The sequence below is a fragment of the Lutra lutra genome, chromosome 10, assembly GCF_902655055.1.
Source record: "Lutra lutra chromosome 10, mLutLut1.2, whole genome shotgun sequence".
Taxonomy (NCBI): domain Eukaryota; kingdom Metazoa; phylum Chordata; class Mammalia; order Carnivora; family Mustelidae; genus Lutra; species Lutra lutra.
The window spans coordinates 64,282,924-64,309,660 of record NC_062287.1 but is presented as its reverse complement, the minus strand read 5'-3'; the positions used below and the strand labels follow the sequence as shown (position 1 = coordinate 64,309,660).

The 26,737-nt window shown below is 44.9% G+C and overlaps 1 protein-coding gene across 7 annotated transcripts in view; it reads left to right on the top strand.

Moving 5' to 3' along the window:
- DENND2B (DENN domain containing 2B) overlaps nucleotides 1-26,737 on the top strand; it is a 148,299-nt gene that overhangs the window by 44,168 nt on the left and 77,394 nt on the right. For 5 of the 7 annotated variants that reach the window (XM_047691157.1, XM_047691160.1, XM_047691159.1 and 2 more), the window contains one exon: nucleotides 2,934-3,022. The exons of 1 other annotated variant lie outside the window; for it this stretch is intronic. The gene's annotated coding sequence lies outside the window, so the exon portion shown is untranslated. Of the gene's footprint in view, nucleotides 1-2,933; nucleotides 3,023-3,514; nucleotides 3,764-26,737 lie in introns of those variants that run through there. One more of the 7 variants, XM_047691158.1, reaches the window with a different exon arrangement.

Below are 26,737 nucleotides of genomic sequence, written 5' to 3'. Positions count from 1 at the left end.
GGCCAAGGAGAACAGCTTGGGAAGAATCTGGCCCTTTGGGGGAACTAAAAGAAGGCCTGTGTAGCTAGCGCATTTGGGGAAGGGAAGGAAGTATGCTGAGAGGAGACTGGAGAAGGATGAAGCAGAGCCTTCTAGGTCCTGATAAGAATTTAGATTTTATCTCAAGTGCAGTGGGAAGCCATTGAAGTGCGTCAAGCAGGAAATGACAGAATCGGATGTAGATGGGTAATTCAGACAGCTGCATGGAGAATGGAGCTAGGAGGACGAGACTGGAAGCTGCGGCAATCCAGGAGGGTTTTTAGTAATCAAGGAAAGGAACTGAGATGGCAGTGGAAGGCAGAAAAATGGACAGACACATTTTGGAAATAGAATTATTTGGAATCAGCAAATGGATTGGATATGGGGAGAGAGACACACAAAGATGTAAGGGTGTCTCCCAGATTTCTGGCACAAGTATGCATGTGTGCCTTTCAACAGATCCTAGACCCCACAAGGCTATAAAAGCCCTATCATTTGGGAAAGGTCACGTAGGGTTGATCTGAATCCAGCCTTGCAGAGGCAGTGGAGGGATGCAGCTCTCCACTTGCCCTGCCTAGTTCAAACAACTTATACCTGCAGCAGCCCAAGCAGGGGTTACAGTTTTTCCATGATGGGCCCTTACTGTCTCCCTCCCCCCCGGAGGACAAGGTTCTGAAGAACCTCTGTGAACTGCAGTGTGCCACTAGAGGGAGCATGGCTTGCATTCAGCGCCTGGCCTGGAAGGCTTTTTGGAAGTTGGATTACTTTAGAGACTGACTTGTATCCACTTCAGTACTCAGTGCAGGCCCTGGCCCCTGGCCCCTCATGGGGCTTAGAAGAATGCCTGACGTATGGTAGGTGCTCAGTAAATGTTAGATGGTGCTAATATTGTAACTCTGAGTATTATCTTGTTGTGGAAGTAGATGGGCATCATTTCTTCCTTCTCAGCACGGCTACTCTGAAGTGCAGTGTGCTTTTTCAGGATCAGGAGGAGAACAGAGGGATGCCCATGGGGGATGGGAAGAGGGGGAAGTTTAGGGACCTGATGGTGTTGCACTTGCCATTTCATCCCATCTTCCATCGCAGACATGAGACACTAGGGCCTGTGAGGGATTCGTGAGGTGGTGTTTGGCTCAGGTCTGGGCATCTGTGGTGGGAGATGGGTCCTTGCCCCCTTTGAAGCTCTGGTGGCTTCATTCCCCCAGTAGTGCCCACCACTTAGGGTTTATACCATCCCGTTATCTCCTGTTGCATTTTCTTGACACTTTTCCTACTTTAGCTCCTGACATATAGTTAGCTTTATACACACACACACACACACACACACATACGTTCACCTTTTAAACTCAAGTCAATTAAAATCTTGTTTTGAGAATTTTGTGATACATCAGAAGCTAATAAAAATGCAAGGATTCTGCAAGAGATCACTGCATTAAAGATCCGATCAGGACCTCTCTGGCACTGTTTTAGGAAGCAGCATTGAAAAATGTCTTTCTTGAGCCTCAGTGTCCTCCTCTTGGAGAGATACCAAATGCCATGGGGTTTTGTTTGTGTACATGGTAAAAAATGGCTGAGATGAATGAAGGTCTTAGCTCAGAGCCCAGTTTAAGGAGAATGCTTTCCCACCCATCATCTCTTTTTATGCCCATCCCAGCCCTATCAGTTGCCGGTGGGGTAGGTTTCATAGGTGGAAACTGGGAGGTTAGTTAGTGGTAGAGCCAGACACTTCTAGGGTCTTCTGACCCCTGCTCCACGGGTCCTCCTGCAGCCACTCTGCCTAATACACACATGAGGGTTGAAAGGCGTTGGTACTATTTCTAGATCTGTTCTTTCCTGCTTCTGTGACCTGGGGCAAGTCATTTGACCCCTCTTTGAGATTTTCTTTAATCTGTTAAATTAGTATGATAAGGGGCACCTGGGTGGCTCAGTTGTCGGGCTCTGCCTTTGGCTTGGGTTGTGGTCCTGGGGTCCTGGGATTGGACCCCTCATCGGGCTTCCTGCTCTGCAGGAGGCCTGCTTCTCCCTCTCCCACTCCCCCTGTTTGGGCTCCCTCTCTCACTGTGTCTCTCTCTGTCAAATAAATAAATGAAAAATCTTAAAAAAAAAATTGAAGTAAAATAAAATAAATTAGTATGGTAAATACCAGTCCTAACTTTTAGGTCGGTTGTGTTGAACAGATGAGCCACGATTTTTGAGAGTACTTGGGGAAAGTGTAAGGTAATTTATAGCTATGGGGCAGGACTTTCCCCTCTAATCTGTGCACTATTACCTTCCACATCTCATAGATGCTATCGTAGAATCTTCAGACCAACACGATGGTAGTCAGGTCAAATGCATGATGACTCTGAAAGATTCTCCACCTTCCCCTAGGAATTCAGCTTTGTATCTCCATAGCAGCTACCAGAAAAAAGTTTAGTTCTTAAGATCAGATGGTAGTGTACTTTAGGGGAAAGCCCTGGACTGGAGGCCAGTGGCCTGGTCTCCTAGTTCTTTGACTGCCTAACTAGCTAGCTAGGTAACTGTGCACTAAACATTTGCTCTCTCTGAGCCTCAGTTTTCCCATCTATAAAATGGTTATAATATTGTCCAGTGTATTTTAAATGGTTTGAGGATCAGACAAAACAGTGCATATAAAAGAAGGTCACAAAGCAGAAACGTACATGGCGGGGGTGGCAGAGCGGGGGCCTGAATTGAGGGCCTACTGTGTCCCAGGCTCGGTGCTAGCTCTTGGACAGGAATGATGGTATTCCTGGCTGTGACAGCAGCTCCCAGACAGCCGGGGCTTTGGCTGCAGGTCCTCTGTAGGGCAGAGAGATGAGGTTGTGTTTGTATCACGTTTGTTGCTTGGGCAGTGATTCTGGACTTGCCCAGGACTCTTACTGGTCCTGACCTAGTGTCTTTCCTCTCCATTGCAGGAAGATGAGAGACTGCTTGGGCACCAACAATAGTACCACAAGTCCCTGCACTGGTTAAAGCCATCACCACAACCTGGGCAGGCAGCAAGGTAAGCAGAGAGGCCAGTTCAGGCGAGCTCCTGGGATGTGAATGCATTTCCGCCTCAAGTCTGCCCGGAAAATCCCAAGTGCACAAACAAGTCCAGGCAATGCATCTGGGTCCTCCTACCCGCACTCCAGGACCCAGAGGAAGGACTTGCTTCCCCTCCCAAGTGCTCCAGCTAGCTCCCTCTCTTCTGGCCAGGATTCCTCTCAAGTTAAAAAAATGAGACACTGGAGGGGAAGAAAACAAGTCCACTCACTGTCTTTCCCATCTCCCATCTGAGCTGTTGAAGCAAGTTCCCAGGAGCTGCCCAGAGCCCTTGTTTGACTGGAAGGGAGGTAGGAGGAGTGGAATGTGTGCAGAACCCGGGCTGATCAAAAGACAGTGCTGTTTCATGGAAGCCTCCTAGAACTGAGAGCGGGAGAGAGGGGGGGTGGAGGGGGAGAGGGGAAAGGAGACAGAGAGAGAGAGAGAGTGCGCGCGCGCTTGGAGCAAGCGAGAGCGCAGGAGCATGCTGGCTGGCGAGAACAGGGTCTCCATGACAACTGGCCTGGCCAGCTAGAAGTGCTCTGCTCACTTGGCTGGAAGGAGCGCCACGAAAGGTCAGAGGAAGGAGCTGTGGGAAGCTCACAGCAGGTATCGGAGCTTAAGCGAGTGGATTTTGGGGCCCTTGGGCTCCCTTACAGTCTGTGGTGCGAGCCAAACTCTGCCAAGCATGGAGTGGGCAGGAAAGCACCGGGACTTTCAGGTAAGGTCAGCTCCGGCTTGGATTGTTTTTTCTCCTTTCCTGGCCATAGTCTTGGGCTGTTTTCTGGGAGGCAGGCAAATGTCTGTACTCTCTGCTCGGGGTTTGGGGCTCAGGAATGATGTCATGCTTCAACAGTTGGATTCTATTAGCTTAAGGAGGAGGGAAACAGCCAATTTTCTTGACTTTGCAAATCTAGCTGATCTCACTCTTGCTGAACCTGAGGTGTTTATACTTTTCTGTAGAAATCACCATCTTTTATTTAGCACAAAGGCTTAGGATATTTTACAGAAAGTAAATTTTTTATATAGAAAAGGCGAGTTATCATCACTTCAGTATTGTGTTTGAAGTTACAACACGGAAACTCCAGTGTCTTTTGAGTGGCTCAGTTTCTTCTAGTGAACACTGTCTGTTTTGTCTCTTGGTGCTGCTCTGTCTGACCTGTAATGAAAAAAAAAAAAAAAAAAAACAGTTAACTCAGCTAGGAGCCTGTGGCGAGTTCCTAGTCTCTGGAGCAGTTCTTAGGACAGAGGGACCTTCTTATGGATATCTAAGCTGAGATCACATGCTTAGTCTCTCTCCCAGGTAATCTGGAAAGAAGCATACTGTTCTCCTGCCCATAGCAGGCTTTCCTAAAAAAAAAAATGTATATGGGGTGGAGGCTGGCAGGTGTGTGTATATTTTGGGGTTGGGGGCCCTGTGGAGAGGTTTCCTATACGGGTACCTCTGAGTGAACTCTCAGTGGTGGCTGCTAAGACCCAGCTTGTTGGTGGAGACATGAGGTATTGTGGTTGTGCCAGATGGATACTTTGGGTTAATGTTTTAACTCAAATCTCAGGGCGTTCACTGTCCATGCTGTGCACTCCTTTTCTGTTTTTCCTATGTTTTGGTAAAGCTGGTTCTGACCTAGAGGAGTGGTGTGTGGTAAGCTCGGTGTGGCCTAGGAGAGGAGACCCTTCCAGAAAGGTGATGGGGTAGCTAGGTTGTTAGTAATCTTATTTGGAGAATTCATGCAGCAGACACTCCCTGCAGTTGGGACCCATCAGGAGATGTGCTTCCGCTTCAGCCATGTTATATATCTTAAACTTACTCCTGGGCCTCAGGGAACATTGTGGATGCCTTTGGTTTCTCTGTGGGATGAGGGAACAGCAGCTGTCCTGGCGCTTCGGTTTTTCTTCTTGAACTTTCTGAACAGAATATCTTTTGTATTCTGGCAGACAATGAGGGGGCCTTCTGATTAACTTCGGGTCAGCTTGCCAGTAAAGGCACTGACCATGTCCCCAGTTTGGGCTCCCTGAATGTGTATATGTCTGCATCAGTATTGTGGCCTGAGGGTCCACAGGGGTGAACTCCATGGCCCTGGACCTCAGAGGGGCCACTGCTAAAGTGATGCCTCCTTTTAGTGTGCTCCCAACAATTCTCTGCTTGGTCAAAACCTCTGTTTTGTTGGGGGGTGGATATGGCATAGCACTGTTGGTTGGGATTAAATTTGGGGGTTGTGAGGAAGGGGCAGTGCAAATTCAGAATCTGAGTTCTCTGCTTAAGTGGCTGTGGTTGGGCCTCACCTCTTCCCCTTCCCCCGCCCCGACAATGTGAAGATGGCTAGCAGTTGATCATTCTTTTGATATAGCAGAATGGACACTGAATTTGGGGTTAGTAGACTTAAGTACATGGTCAGATTCTGCTACTTGCCATCAAGGTGGCTGCCAGCAAGATCGTTAACCTCTGTGACCTTCAGATTTATTAGCTGTGAGATGAGAGATAATGGTATAACTACTTCAACAGGTCTGTTTGGAGGAACAAAAATGAGATAATTTCCATGAAAGTAATTGTAAGCAAGTCAAGTCCTACATAATGTAAGATGCTGCAAATTAGAGCTTGAAGGATGACCCCAGTCTCTTCTGAAAAGTCATTTTGCCCCTCTGTTCTGGTTTCCCAATTTATTTTTATTTATTTATTTATTTTTAAAAGATTTTTTATTTATTTCACACACAGAGAGAGATCACAAGTAGGCAGAGACCAGGCAGAGAGAGAGGGGTAAGCAGGCTCCCCGCTGAGCAGAGAGCCTAATGTGGGGCTTGATCCCAGGACCCTGGGATCATGACCTGAGCAGAAGGCAGAGGCTTTAACCCACTGAGCCACCCCGGCGCCCCTGGTTTCCCAGTTTATAAAGTGCCCTTTTCTTTTGTGCATTTGTAAGTAAAATGAGGAAAAAAAAAAAACCTTTAAAAAGTTCTTTAAGATATTAAAGGAAACAAATAGTGCTCTCTTTGAGTTGGGAAATAGAGTGATATTCACTGTAGGCTTTGAGCCTTATAAATGATCCTTCAGAGAGGAAGCTTTCTTTCCCTTAGGTTACCTCACTCATGTGTTTAGTATAGAAGAGAGGAATTCCAACAGACCCTTTGCTTTTCCAGTGTCCTATAGCTAGCTACCTGCCAGTTACGGTATCATAAATTTCAGTAGCTGGAAGAGAGGCTTCTGGTTGTCAGGTTTGTCTCCCTCTTTCTGCTGGGGAAACTGTACTGAGTGGGCAGAGAGGCCTTTTCTCCTGTTCTGGGTTTGAAAGGCAGTGTCTAACTGGCAGGAAGAGTTATCGCTCTGAAGGGCTCCTTGGGGGCTGGGCAGCTTTCAGGAACCTGTGTGGCTACAGCTTAGAGGGAAACGAGAAAGAAAGAAAGAAATGAGGAAGTGGGAATTTCAAGGGCAGAGATTCTTGATATGCAGTGGAACTGTGCCAAGGAACAGAATAGCAGGGGTGGGGAGACTCCAGGCAAGGACACCCGGATCTGATCTCAGGGAGTGTATACGGCTCATGGCATGCTTGGTGGGAACATGGGGAGGGACCCAGCACCCCACCTGCTGCCCCAGCTTTTGTTGTAGGACAGGGAAACTGCCTACCCTGCCCTGGATTTGGCTCTGGGAGGAAGCCCCTGGGAAGACCCTAAGGAGGCAGATTTGTTGTTGTTCAGCAGCAGAGCCTTTTTTCTAGGCAAATCACAGCCCAGCAGCCTCTAAGGTCTGATGGCCAAGTTGTCCATAGCTTAGGTTGAGGCTGTAGCTGTTCCCCACTCCTCTTTAGTCCAGCTTCCCAGAGCTGAGTCACACGTTGGATGGATCCCTCCATGTTCTTTAAGGATTAAAAAGTAACATTTCTGTTCTCACTCCTTCTCTCCCCCTTCCTCTACTCCCCTTCCTGCACACTCTCCCTCTGGGCTCCCTCTGGGCTCCCTCTCTCTAAAATTAGAATAATCAGTTATCCAAGGAAGTTGAAACTTTGAAATGCCTTGGAGGACAGGCCTGGGGCATCCTGAATTCCACTGGCTCTGCCCTGTCACTGCAATGGGGGGCTTGGGTATAAAGTTTGCAAGGGCTCCCCAGACTCTAGGTATCATGGCCACGCTGCTGGCCTGGAAGCAAGAGAGGCTGTGCTCCATTTCCTACCTAATCCGATTCTAAGAACTACTTTGGGAAGCAGCACCGGGCACCTGAGGGTGGTGGGAGGGTCTGAGTCAGGGACTGCCAGAGCACCTCCCTGCACGCAGGTGGGGCAGAGAGACTGAAGAGCATGTCTTCCTGTTGCTTCTCTGGTCTCCTAAATGCCATTGCGCTGGAGGCTCCTGATTTCTAGTGTTGGGCCCAAGAGAGTATACTGAGGCAGCCGAGTACAGGAACTCGTACCTCAGCCTGGGAGAGTATAGGCATCAGCCCTGCAGAGCATTGGCTTGGCCTCCCTGCTCCACTACATTAGCTTGGAAGAAGAGGGTGTTTAGGGTGGGCAGGGGGAGGGGAAGGGGAAATCTGCTGGCAGATTATTGAGTTCTTTGAGTTAGAAGATTCATGGAAAGTGGAGAAGAGGGCCGGGGGCATGAAAGAGGGAAAAAAAATTACCATCTGGCACAGTCTGCAGAGATTTCTCTACAAAGCCTGAGGGAGAAATTGTGTTAGTGAGTGCCTTCTCCTGGGGAGTGGGGAGGGAGAGTCTGAGCATCTATTTTTGCTGGGGAGGAGGCGCTGTGTGCATCTGTCTCAGCAAAATACTGGGTGCATCTTGTCTGTCTTAGAGGAACATGCCACGGAATTTTGCCTGATAGAAAAATTCCCTGTGAGACCTAGTGTGTTGAGGGGAGAGGAGGAGGTTAAATGAGTCTAGACTACCTTATTGTAGGATTTCTCCAAAGATCCCTTTTCTTATTATTTTTGGCTCCAATATATTGTCGAAATTATCACAATAACCTTCTCATCTAAAAACTGCCAGTGTGTTAGATTGTACTGTCTCTATTTTTTTAAAGATTTTATTTAATTGTTTGACAGATTTGACAGAGATCACAAATAGGCAGAGAGGCAGGCAGAGAGAGAGAGAGGAGGAAGCAGGGTCCCCACTGAGCGGAGAGCCCAATGCGGGGCTCAATCCCAGGACTATGGGATCATGACCTGAGCTGAAGCCAGAGTCTTTACCCCACTGAGCAACCCAGGCGCCCTGTACTGTCTCTCTTAAGGGTGAGTTATACGCAATTATATACGTTTTTAAGCAAAGCTGACTTGTGTCTAAGGGTTTGTCATGAAACCACGCATCTCTCAAAGATGCAGATTCTTGTGCGTGACTTGTCACTGAAGGCGTTTGTAGGTGAGCTGGAGGTTGATTAATGGGAAGGAGCACAGTGAATAAAAGACTGTTTGACCCTTGGGAAAATGAGATGAACAGTGGCCTATGGGAGACTAGGAAGAAACAGGAGAGAGGCTCTGGGCAAGGGGGTTGGGGGTGTGGGAGGAAACTAGTTCTGAGAAACAGCAGGGGGATAGAAGGCAGTACCTGGGCTGCTCTAGGAGGCCTTCGCAATTTAGCAGAAGGTTGCACTGCCCCCAGGGGATCCAAGGAGACCGTGTCCTAGCAATCAGGGAGGCTGGCACTGGGGTTGACGCTCTGTTCCTTTGTTCCTGGGTTTGGAGGCATCTTAGGCGCCCATGTGCCCTCTTGGTCTGCTCACCCATTTTGTCAATGAATAAGGAGGGTCTGGGCCAAGAGCTAGGAGGGTCTAAATAGTATCGAGTGTGAACTTGATGTTGTCACCAGGTATTGTATAATAGTTATTTCCTCCCCAAAGTGAGCCTCTGTCTCTGTGATGAAGAGAGAAGAAACATAGGCCTGCTGAAGTTAGGGTTTTGCAGTAGGGTTAATGACCATCTCATGCTTTATGCTGGGAAGAAGGCGGAACATCCCAACTCTTAGATGCTGATATAAAGCACTGTTTGAATGATGGAAGAGAGCCAACTAAAAAGGACTGGAGATAGGAGGGAGAGGTCGAAGCTTCTCTGAGTGTCAACAGATCAGGTGTTGGGGGGGGAGGAAAAAGGTAAGGGGAAAACTGGAAAGAAAACTATATAGTTTCTATATAGTTTTCTATATATATAAAACTTAAAGTTTTCAGAACTCTTCAGCCTTTTCGAGGAAGTGAGTTCTGGTGTGCTCATTTATGTCTTGGAACACAGGCTCCCTTATGCAGTTCTGACAGTTGAGTTTTAAAACTTGCTTTTAAATGAGTCAGCCTGTGTTTGTTCAGCTCTCAGGGACTCTTAATCCTTAGTGCATGTGGTGGAATGACCCATCAGCACTAATGTGAGCTGAGATCTCAGTGCTTCGAGGTGCAGCGGTGAAGAACTGGCACTTGTAGGCCATGGCTGCCTAGGTTTAGAGCCCAACGTTACAGTTACTAGCTGTGTGACCTTGGGCGAGTTGTTGAATCTCCCTGAGCCTCTGTTTTCTGTGAAGTATCTGTAAAATGGATATGATAACAGTAGTTAACTTGTGAGAGTTTTGCTGAGGATTGAATGAGATATTACATGGAAATTTCTCAGCCCAGCACCTGGCACTTAGTAAATGTTCAGTGCTTTCCCGTATTATTATCAACCTAGAGCAGCATTTTAAAGAGTAAGGCTGGCATCTCTCTTTTTTTTTTTTAAGATTTTTTATTTATCTATTTGACAGAGAGAGAGATCATAAGTAGGCAGAGAGGCAGGCAGAGAGAGGAGGAAGCAGGCTCACCGCTGAGCAGAGAGCCCGATGCGGGGCTCGATCTCAGGACCCTGAGATCATGACCTGAGCCGAAGGCAGAGGCTTAACCCACTGAGCCACCCAGGCACCCCAAGGCTGGCATCTCTTAATCAGGTTGGGATTACGATGCAGCAAAGTCAAATCAGATTCTATATCTTTCTTTATTTAAAGATTTTATTTAGTTTTTTTGAGAGACAGAGAGAGAGAGCACAAGCAGGGGGCTGGGAGAAGGAGAAGCAGATTCCTCACTGAGCAGAAGCCTGATGCAGGGTTCATTCCCAGGACCCTGGGACCATGACCTGAGCCAAAGGCAGATGCTTAACCAACTGAACCACCCAGGTACCCCAAATCAGATTCTTCTTTTAGAAGTTTATACTTCGTGTTTCATTCACCTTTCTGTCAAGACCTCAGGAGAGTCTCCGTGGTCGTCCTTCTCAAACCAGATTCAGAAGCTCGGCTTCACCCTTCACTGTAGGATGCTTACCCTTCACTGTCATGGGAGATGAGAACTGCTTCTTGCCTGCTGCTTTCCCTGTAGGCCTACCCATGCAGGGCCCTAGGTCCTCCTTTGCCCAGCATTGGCTGCCCTTCACAAGCTCCTGTTGGTGCTCTAGACACAGGCTATCCCAGCACTCCTCACCTCTACTTCCGTGAATTCTGTTGATCATCCTTGGAAACCCAGCATAGAGCATAGGCTTTGCAGCCAGCTCTGGAAGGCTGTAGTCTGGCTCTTCCAGTTATTATCTGTGGATCTCTGGCAAGTTAATTTTATAAACCTTATTGTCTGCATCTGTAAATTGGGAGTAAAATGGTACTCATCTCAATGGTTTGCTGCAAGGGTTAAATGAATTTATAGAAAGTACTTCGCTTAGTTGCTGGCGCAGATATGCTCTTGGTAACTGTTCGCTGCGATAGTTGTTCGAGATCCCTCCCTCTGTGTGTTCCTCTGCCTCCATACAGCAGTACAGAGAGCCCTGGTCAGGTCAGCAGATCTGAGTGATAGTCCTGGCTCTATCTGTGACTTGTCGGGTGACCCTGGGGAAGTCACCTTGGCTTCTCTAGACTTCAGTTTCCTCTTCTAAAGGGCAGAAGGTTTAGATTGAGGGTTTTCATTGACATTCTGACTTGATTCTTAAATACTTGTGTCTTATCTTACCAACAGATTCCCTGAAGTTGTATAAAATTAAGCGTAGGGGCGCCTAGATGGCTCGGTGGGTTAAAGCCTCTGCCTTTGGTTCAGGTCATGGTCCCAGGGTCTTGGGATCAAGCCCCGCATCGGGCTCTCTGCTCAGCAGGGAGCCTGCTTCCTCTTCTCTCTCTGCCTGCCTCTCTGCCTACTTGTGATCTCTGTCTAATAAATAAATAAATCTTAAAAAAAAATTAAGCGTAATATTTTATACATTTTATTTCCCCAAAGTGGCCAACATATATACCTTTTGCTTAAAAAACATTTGAGAAGCTTTTTAAAAAAATCCCATCAGCTGGATTCTAGGAAGCATTTGACTTGGTTCTCGTAACTTGGAGCCTGGGATCTTGTTCTCAGAGGCACAGGGTTTGGCTGTAACAACTTGAAAAGAGTGTCCAGCCTTTAGTGAGTTAGAAAGTCTACCAGCTTAGTAAGAAAGGAGGTGGGTTTCACTTGGTGCTGCTGGGAAAATTTTGGTCGACAGATGTTTGGAGGTACTTACCGGTTGTGCTGTATAGACTCAGATCAGCCCTGTAAATAAATGCTGCCGTCACTGTTTACTTCTCTCCATGGAGAAAAATGGCAGTGTTTCCTGGCTGACCCTCTCCCTTAGAGTCTGAAGTGAGTCAGTGGTGCTCAAGACAAATTCATGTGTTAGGAAGAGATGTCTAACGAAAGGGTGATACTTAGAGCCTGGGCTCTGGGGTCACACAGTTGGAGTTCATATTCTGGCTCTGCCACTTACTCTCTCTAAGATCTTGGGTGAATTGTGTAGCCTGTCCATGCCCCAGTTCCTATTCCATGAAACTGTGAGTCCTATTTCACAGAGTTGTGGTAAGGCCTAAGTGTCACATGCTTAGGATAGTACTTCGTATCTGGTGCTGAATGAAATACGAGCATTGACTGTTAGATTTCTTCTTCCCTTGTAAGCCAAGCAGAGCTTGTTTCCAAGTGGCTGGTCTGTCTGGTTTGTTCTGCTGAGAAATGTGGGATGAAATCCCCTTCTTTGTCATGGATGGACATCTCTAGTATCAGGAGAGCAGTGGTAAGTGTCCTGCAATCAGTACAGAGATCATAGCTCTTGTACTTTGCTTTTGCAAAGACATATATAAACCAGAAAGGGAATCTGAGCTAAAGAGCATGTAGGTTGAAAGGACCTGCTCTGATGTGTAACCTATGTTATATGGCACTGGAGTTAGGGACAGGCAGAACCCTGGGTAAAAGAACAAGATGGGAAGTGGGCTGAGGGAGAGATGGAGCTAGGTAATGAAGAGTGGTGAGTATTTCTGGGCAAGTGGTAGTGGCTGCGACGATAAGCCCTGTGGAGAAGCTCCTGGCACTCTCTCTTCCCAGAGGCACCTTGACTCCCCAGCCCCAGGTGAGAATTGCCCCCACAGTGATCACTCAGACCAGTCTCAGGGGAGCGGTGAATTGGGATGAGGTGGTTCTTATGTGTTCCTAACCAGAAGGAATAGCAAGAGTAGCTTGGTGTATCTTATCTACAAGTGTAATTATAAAGAGATTTCCTTTTCCAACTGCAAGAAACAGGAACTTTTGCTGCCAAACCTAGCAGCATGTTTTAAGTCCTTCAAATCTCCTCTGAGTGCTACCAAAGCTCTGAGCTTTGTTGTTATCTCTTGTTGAAATATAGCCTGGAAAGGTCATCTCAACAGTGCCAATTTATGGGCCTGCTGAACCCAGGCAGGCCTAGGGTATAATGGGGAGTTCCTGGGAGTAGGTGCTTCACAGATTTTCCCTTTGAGTCAGGTTGTTTATAATTTAAGGTTCCCTTTGCTTTAGAAGATCAAACTCTGCAGATTAGGGTCAAACAATTTACTTCTGCAGTTTTCCTTCTGTAGGCAGGAGCTCTGATTCCACAGTAACTCCCGTATGGTGGGGAGAAGCTCAGCCTTGATGGTAATTACGCTGCCAAAGCCAGCACTCCTCCCTGGAGGTTGGTTTTCTCAGCACAAAGTTATACCAGGATCCTTCACCCTATTTAGTTTATTAGCAGTTTTTTACTTATACTGTGTGTTTTGAAGGAGCAATTAAAAGAGGCGAAGACCACATGCTGTAGAAACCACACATAGGTTTTTGCACTCATTCGTAAAGATCTGAAGAAAAGAAGGTCAGACCCGTGTGTGCATGTACAGTACTCTGTCCCTTGGCAAGGTGGATGCAAATAGGGAAAGGAAACTAAAGAACCTAACTGACCCCAGCAACTGTAAAGAAGTGTGGCACTTGAGTGTGAGAGAAAATACCTGGGACAGCTGAGGTGAACTTGGCAATGGCAGTGACCTTGGTTGGCAGTCTATGACTTGACTAACTCAGCTGCTCTGTTTAAAGAATTGAGGCTTTGGAATCTAAGAAGGAAAGAGAGCACTGAAATTTTTTATTTTCTTTGCCTCCCTCTGACCCTGATTCACTTACCCGTCTGGGTTCAGACACCCGTGGAAAGACTGTCAGCTAAATTGCTGTTTTTGAAGTGGTGTGGGCAGCACTGTCCTCTCCAAGTCTCTGTATCTCTGGGTTGGAGTCCTCACTGCCTCCCAGGAGTGAATTATTGCTCATTTGTGCTGGGAGAGCCTGCTGGGAGGAGACTGGTGGTGAGAAGGGCAGTAGGTTAAACTCTGAGGAAGTGCCCGAAGGGAAGCGGGAAGCGGCAGGGATCAGGTTAAAAAGAAAACAGTAAGGAACAACTGGGGATGTTTGTCTTATTTAAATCTCATCAAATAGAAGTAGAAAAGCTTTTTTTTTTTTAAGATTTTATTTATTTGGGAGAGAGAAAAAGCGAGAGAAAGAGAGAGTGAGTGCCCAAGCAGGGAGGGGGCAGAGGGAGAGGGAGAAACAGTCTCCCCGCTGAACAGAGTGCCTGATATGGGACTCGTTCCCAGGACCCTGGGATCGTGACCTGAGCCTAAGGCAGACACTTAACCGGCTGAGCCACCCAGGCATCCCTCAGGTGGGTTTCAAAAGCAGTGCTATCCAGGCTTCTTTTCATCTGAAGAATACCCAAGGTCAGTTGTCTACACAGCTTGCTCAAACAAGTTGAGCCCTGAGAAACTGTAGAAACTAAAGGAGAACACCATAGAGTCATGTGTATTTACCACAACAAGAAAAAATCAGCAGGGCTGAGGGTGCGGAGCAAGCCATGGAGACTCTAATACCTGTGACATCATCCCCACCCCTGAGAGCTGTTCCTGTTTGGTCACCAAGGGTGTTAGGATGACTGCTTGTGTTCCCCAAGAGTTTATTTCTGCTTAGCCTTAAAAATTTAAGTAATTAATCAAAGTATAGTTAACATACAGTTTGGTATTAAATTCAGGGGTACAGCATAGTGATTCAACAACTCTATACATTGCTCAGTGCTCCCCACGCTGTGTGGTCACCCTCTCTTACCATCCAATGTTACTACAATATTAGTGACTCTATTCCCTAGGCTGTGCTTTTTATCTCTGTGATGTATTTGTTTTATAACTGGAAATTTGTGCCTCTTAATCCCCTTTATCTATTTCACCCATACCCCCACTTGATGCCCCTTCTGGCAACCACCAATTTGTTCTCTGTATTTAAGACTTTGGTTTTTGTTATTGTTGTGTGTTTGTTCATGTTTTGTTTGTATATTCCACATATAAGTGAAATCATATGTTATTTGTCTTTCTCTGACTTATTTCACATAGTGTAATACCCTCTAGGTCTGTTTGTGTTGTTCCAGATGCCAGAGTTTCATTCTTCTTCATGGCTGAGTAATATTCCTGTGTGTGTGTGTGTGTGCGCGCGCATGCACACACACGTGCATATGTGTGTGTATCATATCTTTATCCATTCATCTATTTTTAAATGTTTTAAGTATTTATTTATTTAAAGATTTTATTTATTTATTTGTGAAAGAGAGAGAGAGTGAGAGTGCACAAACGGGGAGGGTCAGAGAGAGAGAAGCAGACTCCCCACTGAGCAGGAAGCCTGATGCATGCCTTGATCCCAGGACCCTGAGACCATCACCTGAGCCAGAGGCAGATGCTTAACTGACTGAACCACCCAGGCACCCCTATCCATTCCTCTATTGATGGACACTTGGGTTGCTTCCATATTTTGGCTGTTGTAAATCAGTACAACTACTGTGGAAAACAGTATGGAGGTTCCTCAAGAAATTAAAATAGAAATACCATATGATCCAGTAATTCCACTACTGGGTATTTACCCAAAGGATACAAAAACACTAATTTGAAAAGATATATACACCCCTATGTTTATAGTAACATTATTTACAACAGCCTTTCTTTTTACTTTACATTCTTTGCCTCAGATTCTACCTTCTGCTATCACATAGATAAGGAGGGTGTGGGTGTGTGTGTCAAACTCTGCATTCTCTTTTGAGAAACTTTTTTATTCATTCATTCATTCATTCATTCAATACATAATCATTGAGTACCCATTCTGGTCTAGGCACTGTTCTATATACTGACAATATGGAGATAACTAAGACAGCAAAGTCCATGTGTCATGGAACTTAAAGTATTTGGGGTATCAGTCAGTAAATAAGTAAACAAATCAATAAATGAGATAAAGGTAGTGACAGGAGCTATGAAAGAAATTGTGGTGATATAAAAGAGGATAATTAATAGGAACTTGAAAGCTATCAAAACAGAACTTAGAGAAAGCGTCTCTGAGGAAGTGACATTTGGACTGCAAATTGAAGCACTAGAAGCAGCTGTGAAGGTGCAGGATTGGGGCATGTACATTTCTAGAGGAGCGAACAGTAGGGACAAAGCCCCTGGGTTGGAAAGAGCTTGGCATGTTGAAAGAGCATGAAGAAGTCATCATTGTTAGAATATAAAGGAGCCACTGGTTATAAGGGTGTAAGACATTGGTGTAGGCTAGACCAGGTACAGCCTTTTGGGCATGGGAAGGAATCTGGAGAGCCAGTGTGGGGGCATATATTCTAGGCCTGTGGCGCAACTAGGGATAAGATGTCAAAATGTGAGAGGGATGATTGGCTAAGAGGAGCACTGAATTTGAGAAGAATAAAAAAAAAAGAATATGGGGAAATAGAGGGGATCTGGAGTGGGGATAGGCATAGATAATTTGCTAAAAGAAGTGGAATAAGTATAATTCAATTCTGCATAATTCTTGGGATCAAGGAATATATGTTTCAAAAATTGCTGTAGATTTTAGGTTTGTGGTGTATCGTTAGAGAATGCTTTCTGTATTCCTGGCATTGTATTAGACTAGGCATTTCCCCTTGCATCATTTGAGTAAATTCTCACAATAATCTTTGAGTGAATTTGATGTTCTGATGTCTACAGATGAGGAACTCAGAGGGTCTAACTTGCTTAAAATCCACATCCCAGTCTGTATGATTCCAAAGTATGTGCCCCTTTTATACTTCCACTCTGACTGGTACACCAAATATACCTCCTCTTAGTTATCTAAAATATTTCATGTGCATTTTCCCCTGGAATTATGTGTTGTTTACTGTCATGTTCTCCCTTCTATCCATTGGAAGCTAGGATAGATTTTGGATGTTTGTGGATTTTTTTTTTTTTAAAGATTTTATTTATTTATTTTACAGAGATCACAAGTAATCAGAGAGGCAGGCAGAGAGAGAGAGGGGGAAGCAGGCTCCCTGCTGAGCAGAGAACCCAATGCAGGGCTAGATCCCAAGACCCTGAGATCATGAGCTGAGCCGAAGGCAGAGGCTTAACCACTGAGCCGCCCAGGTGCCCTGGATGTTTGTGGATTTGAATGAGTTCTTTTCAGCTTTCCTGAAAGGAGTACCTGATTAAGTATGGAAAATGCCAGTCCAAAAACGGGGGACGTGGGGGTAGGTGGCAAGACTTAGAAACAGATAATCTGATTCACATCTCTTTGGGTAGGAAGATTGATGGTCTTTCTCATGAGCAATACTATACAAGTAGTCACATGTCTTAGATTACAATTCCTTTTGTTTTATAGTAAGAGGATAAAATTTGTTTTGGAAAATTTAAGTAATTTTCAGTAAACTAGCATTTGTAAATGAACTATGATTTCCCAGTTTACAGGTCTCCTTTAGAGTCTCAAAGTTTATTGGAAATGTCCGAGGAAAGAAATTTATCAGGCCACAACTTTCACTTGCTGGAAATTGAATATTGACTAGTTTCTATTGGTGGCTATTTCTTTTATGAGGGATTGATCCTGTTTGGATTCTGTAAATCAAGCGTCAGGATTCTGGAATGAAAGTGTGTGTGCTGTTAATAAACTCTCATTCCTTAGTGCTCATGAGATCTGAGATCTGTGTTCAGCCTCCTCAGCCAGCTTAGATGCAATAGTTTGTGAAGGGCAGAGCAGGGTGAGATTGAATTTCATTTTAGCATAGATTCTTGACACACAGAGGAATTTTCTTTTGTAATGGGATTCTGCTTTCCTGTCTCCCCTGTCCCTGTCTGTTTAGTAACTACTTTGCTTCTGAAGGAAAAGATATGTGGTTAGGAAAAGATTCCTTTAGACAGTGTTTTTATCTTTAGCACTGATTCACTGAGCAGACATGAGATGGTCACCTACCATGCATGAGCAGGTCCCTACCATGAGTGGGGCCATACAGATCAATTAGGGGTCTCAGAGTTCATTTAAAGCAGAGTATAACGGAATTCTGGAGGGTCTGAACTCTAGTTGCAGGTTTTCAGACTTGAGCAGGCCCCAGATTCAGCTGGAGAGCTAGTTTCCAGCTCAGTAGGTCTGAAGTGGGGCCTGAGAATTTGCATTTTAAAAAAAGATTTATTTATTTATTTATTTATTTATTTGACAGAGAAATCACAAGTAGGCAGAAGTAGGCAGGCGGAGAGAGAAGAAGAAGCACGCTCCCTGCTGAGTGGGGCTCTATCCCAGGACCCTGGGATCATGACCTGAGCCGAAGGCAGAGGCTTAACCCACTGAGCCACCCAGGCACCCCGAGAATGTGCATTTTTTTTTTTTTTAAAGATTTTATTTATTTATTTGACAGAGAGATCACAAGCAGGCAGAGAGGCAGGCAGAGAGAGAGGAGGAAGCAGGCTCCCTGCTGAGCAGAGAGCCCGATGCGGGGCTCAATCCCAGGACTCTGAGATCATGACCTGAGCCGAAGGCAGCGGCTTAACCCACTGAGCCACCCAGGCACCCCAAAGATTTTATTCATTTATTTGACAGAGAGATCATAAGCAGGCAGAGAGAGAGGAGGAAGCAGGCTCCCCGCTGAGCAGAGAGCCCGATGTGGGGCTCGATCCCAGGACTCTGGGATCATGACCTGAGCCGAAGGCAGTGGCTTAACCCACTGAGCCACCCAGGCGCCCGAGAATGTGCATTTTTAACAAGTTTCTAAGTGCGGCTGGTGGCTGGGGAACACAGTGTAAGAGGCTCAGCCTCTGAGATTCAAATAAGGCTGTGAGGGCCAGATGTCATCCACATGCCTTCTTTCGGTGACCTAGCATTTCATGTCTGTACTTCAGACTCTCTTGGGTGGCTTACCACCACAATGTCAACAAAGCCCGGTAAAGGCCTGCACCCTCGGTCACAGTGACTCTTCTCACGATATCTGTATCACTTCCGGCTGAGGCTTCCGGCCAAGTGCTCGTCTCTAAACAAAACAGCTGTTTGACTTCTTGGAAAATGCCCATCCCAGGCCCTTGATTCGATTAGGATGGATGACATTTCTGCCAGGGTAAGCTCCCGCCTGCCCTTGAGCGCACCCCTCTGCTTGGCAGAACTGTCTCAGGGACTGTGTTCTGTTGATTAACCAGGTTTACACAGGATATGCCTGGGAGATTATCTCTGTAGCCCAGGAGTTGAATTTCCAGGGCAAAGTCCACAGTTGGCTGCTGATAGGCTGAGAACACCTGGAAGAGAGGATTTCACTTGGCTTTCACTTAGCCAGGCCTCAGTGCTTCTTCCCAGAGAGGTCAGGTGTTCTACTTGTCTGATGCCCAAGCAGGTATTTTTGGGGTGCTTCTCCAGAGCGGTGTGGCTCCAGGCACTGCCCCCTTGCTATCTGGTACAGGACCTGTGGCTTCAGGTGAGACACTTGCATGAATAAACATAAGCTGCCCTCTCTTCCTTGGCATTATCACTTTTTGCAGCACTGTCTGTGCTTGCTTCTCTCCTTGGGGGAGGATCTCCCAGGGCTCCCCTTTTCTTCACTTCGCTTATTAGTTCAGCACAGTTGTAGAATTCTGTTTCAGTGTGGGAAGAGATATTAAAAGTTACCTGACTTAGCTCTGCCCAAACCTTTTTCATACCCCTGCATACACAGGAAATGATCATTTTGGTAAGGCACGTTGAGATAATAGGAGGAGGCTCTTGATAGTGCTGAGCTCCAGCGCTTTCCCTGCCCTGGAGCTTGAAGGAGTCGCTCTGTCTGCACAGCTATCACCCACTCTTGGCATCGTGGTTGGGAACTCTGGTCCCGTCCCAAGCACACCAGCGTTTAGAGGTGAGAAAACAGAGCGCCCAGAAAGGTGGCAGAGCTAGGACAGAGAGGTGAGAAAACAGAGCGCCCAGAAAGGTGGCAGAGCTAGGACAGAGATGCAGGTCATTGCACTTTGGATTCCTCTTCTGTAAGCATTTCACAAGAACCGTAATGTGTTGCAATTTCAGATTAGTAAGTGTGGCATGAAACTGTCTCAGGCTAATTTTTAAGATATTTTTTCTTTTCTGATAACAAAAGTAATACATTTGTTCTATAAACTTTTACACAATAGGAAAATATATGTTGGAATATGAGCCTCTCCTATAAACCAATGCCCCAGGAGTATAATCAGTTAACAGTTGGGTAACAGTGGGTTTTCCTCCCAACAATACATTTATATAAACATTTATTTTATTTTTACAAAAAGAGATTATGGTCTAATCAAAGATGGAAAACAAAAAGTATTGGCAAGGTTGTGGAAAAATTAGGAACCTTTTACACTGCTGGTGGGAACGTAAATGGTATAGCTGTTGGACAGCCAGATTCAAAAGCTAAAATTTACCATATGACCCAGCAATTCCACTCTTAGGTAACCCTCCCAAATTGAAAACAGGGACTCAGATACCTAGATGCCAGTATTCATAGCAGCATTATTCACAGTAGCCAGAGGTGAGGAAACAAACCAAGTGTTTTAGCCGCTGATTAATGAATAAATAAAATCGGTATAGCCACACAATGGACTATTATTCAGCCATAAAAAGGGATGAAGTTCTGATCTCTGCTACAATGTGGATGAACCTCGAAAACATTGTGCCAAGTAAAATACACCAGACACAAAAGGACAGGTACTGGATGATTCTGCTTTTATGCAATATCTGTAATTGGCAATTCACCAAGACAGATAATAAGCTAGAGGTTTCCCAGGAGTTTGGGGACAAGGGAGAATGGTGAGCCATTGCAAAGTTTCTGTTGGGGTGATGGAAAGTACCAGAAACAGGTAGTGGTGATGGCTGTACAACATTGTGAATGTAATTAATGTCACTGAATTGTAAACTCAAAAATGCTTGCAATAGCAGAATTTATATTTTGCCATAACAACAAAATGAAAGAAAAGATTATACTCTCCTGAAAATGTTTTCACTTGGTCATTTACCTAGGCTGTCTTTCCTTGTCAGTGTATTCCTTTTAACAGCAGCATTGGGTTTCTTCAGGTGGATGAAGCAAACTTTATTTAAACCTGCCCCTGTTGATGGATACTCGAGTTGTTTCCAGTTTCTCCTGTCCTGAACAGGGCTGGCCCGCAGTAGTCAGCCATATATAGCTGTCTTTGCCCGAGCACTGTACTACTTGTACTACCTTCAGCAGAATTCCTAGAAGGGAAGATTTGCTGATTAAGGATATACTCATTTAAAATATTAGTAAACATTGCCAAACCGCTTCCCAAAGAAGTTGCATCAATGTAATTCTCGTCAACAGTATGGAAAGGTTTCTCCTGCACCATTGCCAACACGGCTGTTATAAATCTGATACGTGGAAAGGATTTCTTATTGTTACTTTATTTAGGATTTCTTTCCTTTTTTTTTTTTTTTTAAAGATTTTATTAATTTATTTGACAGAGGGAGAGCATCAGCAGGGGGAAAGGCAGAGAGAGAGGAAGAAGCAGGCTCCCTGCTGAGCAGAGAGCCCGATGTGGTGCTCAATCCCAGGACCCTGGGACCATGACCTGAGCCGAAGGCAGATGCTTAACTGACTGAGCTGGGTTCCCCAGGTGCCCCAGTCGCCCCAGGATTTCTTACTAGTAAATTGAACACCTTTTATGTTCACTGGCAGTTGTGCTTATTCTTTTGTGAATTTTTGTTTCGAATACTTTGTTTGCTTTTCTGTTTGGTCATCATTTTTTCTTATAGATTTACCAGGAGTTTTTACATAGGTGTTACATTAGAAGTATTCACTGTGTAAGTTGCTGATCTTTTTTCCTCCAGTTTATTTTTAATTTTTGACCTTTTTTTGGCTAATTATTTGCCTTTCACATGTTTTAAATTTTTCTTGAGGCAAATATATGATATTCTCCTTCAGGGCTTGTTTATTCTTCCCTTAATGACTTTCGAGTTGAATTTTGTGTCATACTTGGAAAAATTTTCTTCACTCATCAGAATTATACAACTCATTGATTTTTTTCTAGTGTTTTTATGGTTCCAATTAAGCTGTAATTAAGTTTGTACTAAGGATTGAGGTAGGAATTAAATTTTATTGATAAAAAACCTAGTAATAACCCTTCTCCTATTAAATCAGCTCCTATATAAAAATTTGTAAATGTCTGTTTACTTTAGTGTGTTTCGTGAGTAAGGCTATCTGTATTTAAATTTTTTGCAATATAAAAGTCTTTAGTGAGAGAGGCAGATCAAAATCAAGGAATTGTGCCCAGGTCTTCTGATTGCCAGTCATGGCTTTTGTTTGTTTTCTGTTATCCTTAGACAATGCAGCCGGATTCCTTTCCTTGAGGTTTGGGGATAATTGCCTCACTCCCCTTCTGAAGAACTTTACAGTGAATCCCGTGCGCAATTATATTTGATACATTAGACCTAGGTAGTGTGACATGAAAGCTTCACTCTTACATTATACTGAGTGAGATGAGCTCAGCCCGGCTGAGGTGGGAGCAGAGAGGCAAATGTGTGTTTGGTGCTGAGGAGGCTCAAGGGCCAAAGTCTGGAGGGATGTTAGGAAAGGTGTGATTTGGGGGGGGGGAGGAGCAGCAGAAAGAAGTGTGAAGAAGCTTGGCCGATTAGAAGATTAATGAAGATTTTTGAACTGAGAGAAGGAAGAGGAATCATTATTTATGTCCCGATGACTAAACTAGTAGGTCCCACCTAGTTGAATTTTAAAAGTCACCTTTCAGTGCTGGGTCAACCAAGGGTTGCTGCCCCCAAGGGTTGTGAACCCAGAAGAGAAAGGCTTATTTAAGGTTCAGAGTAAGTGAAATCCTACAACTAGAGAAGTTAGGGTTTGACAGACCCAGGAGAGCAGCATCGACCTGTTGAACGGCGTCGTTTCTGTTCTTGTCAGCCAGGAGCTTAGACGGAAATGTTTTTAGTGGGAATAGGCTAAATAAGGAAGCAGGAGAAACTCCTTCAGACCAGCAGACATTAATTAGGCCTGTAGGACTGGCTGCATATATACATACAATCCGTACCCTTAAGGAACTTAGTAGTAGTTCAGTGGATAAGATATGGAAAATGTCAATACACTGTAGTGTGATTTATGTCCCTGTAAGTGGTACCAGGAGGAAATGGTTCATTTAGTCACTGGTGGAAAGAGAGGGAGAAAGATAAAGGGCAAGGTTTCGCAGGGGAACTAATGCTGATTCAGATTTTGAAGGATAAATAGATTCTTTTTTAAAGTTTGTTCCTTTTGACCACCATGAAATGTTATTTCCTAAGTGACCAACCCAAAGGAAGGGCATTCCAGGTAGAGGGATCAGCGTGTGCAAAGACAGAGAGGAGTGAAACAGTATGTGCAAAGTTATGTGCCAATATGTATGTGCAAAGTTATGTGCCAAACATAACGTGCAAAGTTATGTGCCAGACTTAATTGCCAGTTGGTCATTTTGGCTGTGCATAGTAGGGAAGCGTGAGCAGAGTCAAGGTGAGGCTAGAGGCAGGTCTTTAGGAACTAGGCCTTCAACGGCTGGGTCTGCCATGGCCTACCAGATTACCCCAGACAGAGTGGGTTTTTAAACAATAATTCTCATGGTTTTGTGGGTCTCGTGTGGGGTGTTCTCGTGTAGTTTTAGTCAGATGGTGGCTGGCACTGGAATCATCAGAAGACTCATTCCCCCCATGTGTGTGGTGCCTGAGCTGGGAAAATTCAAGAGCTGAGGCTCCTGTACTCTGTTGCCTTTGTCTTTCCCTCACCCTCCATCACTATTCCCTGGGGCTATTCTAGCATGGTGGGCTCAGTGATCCCTGGGTCTCTTGTAGGGTGGCTCAGGAGTTGGAAGCCAGTCCCCCGGGTGAGGCTGGGGGAGGTTTCATGGCTTTTATGCAACCTGGCCTTGAAGTTAAGGACCTCAGCTAGGCCACATTCTGTTCCTTGAGGTAGTTACAGGGGTTCTTCTGGTTCAAGGAGAGGAGTAGCAAACTTGTTTTGAAATCACCACAAGCATACAAAGAAACTTGAATTTTATGCTATAGGGCAGTCTTGGCTAAACTTAATTCATTGCTTACCATCTTTACAGTATTACCATGGCCTCTTAATACCTGACCTGTTATTTACATAATGTTTAAATCAGCTCACATTCGAACTTAAATTTATTTTAAAGGAAATGTTATCTCGCTTTCTTAAAGTGGAAAATCAATATTCCTTGCCGTACACACAAGATAACTTTTAAAGTAAATACAGTGAGAACAAAAAATTTTAGCCAGATACTGCTGTCTGTGAAAGTCTCTCCAGTGTTAAAGCTAAGCACAGCAGCAGCAAGTGGAGACTTTCTTCTGAATCGAGTGAGAAGGTTTGAAAGAACTAGCGGATGGAAGACTTGATCAGCTTGTGATTTCATGCTGTCGAGGGCGTGCCCCCCAGTTCCTTACCATGTTCTAGCCATGCAGCTGCTAGAAGAACTTGAGGCCTGGAGTCATCCAGTAAAATTTGCATTGTAGCAGGATCACTCTAGCTGAAGTGCAGAAAATAGACTTGAAGAAAGTAAAAGTAGGAGCAAGGAGATGGTTCTCAGGAGATTATGGCAGTAAGTCAAGCAATTGATAATAAAAGTGGGGTGAATGAGTGGCCGGCCGGGAATGGAGGAGGTGAACCCAAGGCATTAAGGAGACAGGTTTGTAGGTCTTGGGGACAGACTGAGCTGGAGGAAGAAGGAGGAGGAGAAGTCAGAGACAGTTTGTGGAGTTGGGAAGATGTGGAGAAAAGCTGTGGAAAAAGTACAGGAGGGGAAAGTGTTTTATTAGAGGTAGAGTGGAAATGATGAGTTCTGGTTTAGGCATTCCTTTTTCTTAAATTTTAAAAACTGATGTTTTTTTCTTTTTCTTAATTTTTTTTTTTTTTTTTTTTTTACCATGAATTCAGTTGGCACTCTATGTATTTGTCTGATTGTTTCTTTGGGGTATTGTGTAGGTTCTTTCTCTCTCCCTTGGATTTTCTGTCAACCACAGATTAGACTTAATTAGATTTAGGGCAAGCATTTTGGGGGAGGGGCATTATTTATTTATTTATTTATTTAACATAGAAAGTATTCTTTGTTTCAGGGGTACAAGCCTGTGAATCATCAGTCTTACACAATTCACAGCACTCACCATAGCACCTCCCCAATGTCCATCACCCAGCCACCCTATTCCTACCCCCTCAGCCCACCAGCAACCTTCAGTTTGTTTTCTGAGATTAAGAGTCTCTTATGGTTTGTTTCCCTCCCCGTCCCATTTTGTTTCATTTGATGCAGCAGATCAGAGGCACATAATACCTGGTTTTCCAGACATCATTGATGCTAAATTTGGTCACTTCTTAAGGTAGGGCCAGCCAGATTTCTCCATTGTAAAATTATAGTTCTCATTTTATAACCAGCAGATAATCTGTGGGTAACCTTTGGCACTATTCCCCATCAATCTTTCACTTAACTGGTTTTATTTTTTAAACTTTTTTATTGTGGAAAGTGTCAAACATACACAAACATAGAGAAAATCAAAGATGAACAGCCATATATCCATCATCCATCCTCAGCTTTTCTTATCAGTGCTTGGCCTAGCTTGTTTTATTTCTATCCTTGTCCACTTACCCCTCCTTCTCCATTGGATTTGGGGAACAGATTCCAGGCATCATATACCATTGCATCCATAAATCCTTCACAATATCCCTCTAAAAGACCTTTCAGACACGTTTTAGATGTGTTAATTTCTGACCAGTGGATTTTAGCTGCCCTCATGAGGAAACAAAGAATGCTGATGGTTAAACTGATTCCGAGGTAGGGCTTTACAAGTAGGTCCAGTGGAAGGAGAAGGGGCTAGAGATTTGAGGGTGTGATGAATTGTGGATTCCTGCTTGAAAGTTCATACTGCCCCTCAGTCTTTTCAGTCTAAAGACTTCATCTTCCATCCTCTTATGGTGACTGTACCTTTGACCTCATCACCTGGAGCTGTTCCGCTTTCAGGATCCTAAGCTCTGAAATTCCCTTCGCTCCCCAGTCTTCTGAATGTTTACACCTCCCACTCTTCATTGTCCCCTCTGGACAGCTGATTCTCTGACCTTCCCTGCCTGTGGAGCCTTTGAGCGCCCTCGGGACTGCCCACTTATCTTCCTCTTCAGCCCAAACCCCAAAGTTAATTCTAGTCATGTGCTGGATTACCTGAGTTCCCTCCCTCTCTTCTTCCTGTGTTCTTCAGTCCTGGTGGGCTCCATAATCAGATTTTGCTGCCATGGTCCCTAGATTTCTGAGGGCTGCTTCATTTTTCAGAAGCACAGTTCCTGATGCATCATTCCTTTCTCAGAAAATTTATATGATTTCCCGGACAAAAGACAAGACCCTTTAACTTGGTTCTCAAAGGCCTCTGAGAGCTGACATTTCTTAGTCTTTCCACTTCTCCTTTTCCCTGGTTTACTTCCAGTTAAACTCCCACCAGGCTGAACATCTTGCCATCTTTCATATGTCTTCTGCTTCCCTGCCTCCAAGATGTTGCTCATGTAGTTCCATCCACCCAGGTTTGCCCCTTCATTCTTTTGCCATTTGACCTTCCATGCCCAGTGCAAGGGCAGCCCTCTCTAGGAATCCCTCCTGCTTCTTCAGTTGGAAGTAATCCCTGTCTACCTAAATCCACACCATTTCATCTCTCCAGTGGCCCTTAAAATAGTCTTCCTGGTATGTATTATGTTTATGTTTCTGTTCTATCCACCTTACTGGAATGTTTGCTCTCTGAGGGTGGACCCAGGCCTGAGGCATTTTGGTGTCCCAGCCAGCATTAAGCACATTAATTTACACATGTTGGTGTTCAGTATGTATTAATTGAATGCACATACGATTCTAAGTGTGAATGGAAGGAATGTTAAGTGTGAATTCCCCTGGCTTACCAGAGTCTGTCCTTAAGATTTCCTACCGCTTCTTCTGTTCTAGTGAGTAAAGAATCAGACTTAGCTTGATCTGGCCCTGTGGAGGAATAGACCAGTCTCCTGACCCACATTGCAATGGGTGAAGCACCAAGCTTGTCCCACTGTGGGAGCAGGAGCCTTGAGTACCAAGAGTTCCAGCAGGATGTTTCAGGTTTAGGGAGTTAGGCTGGCTTGGCTACATTCTGTGCACTGTAGGGGAGAGGATTTCAAAGTAGTACA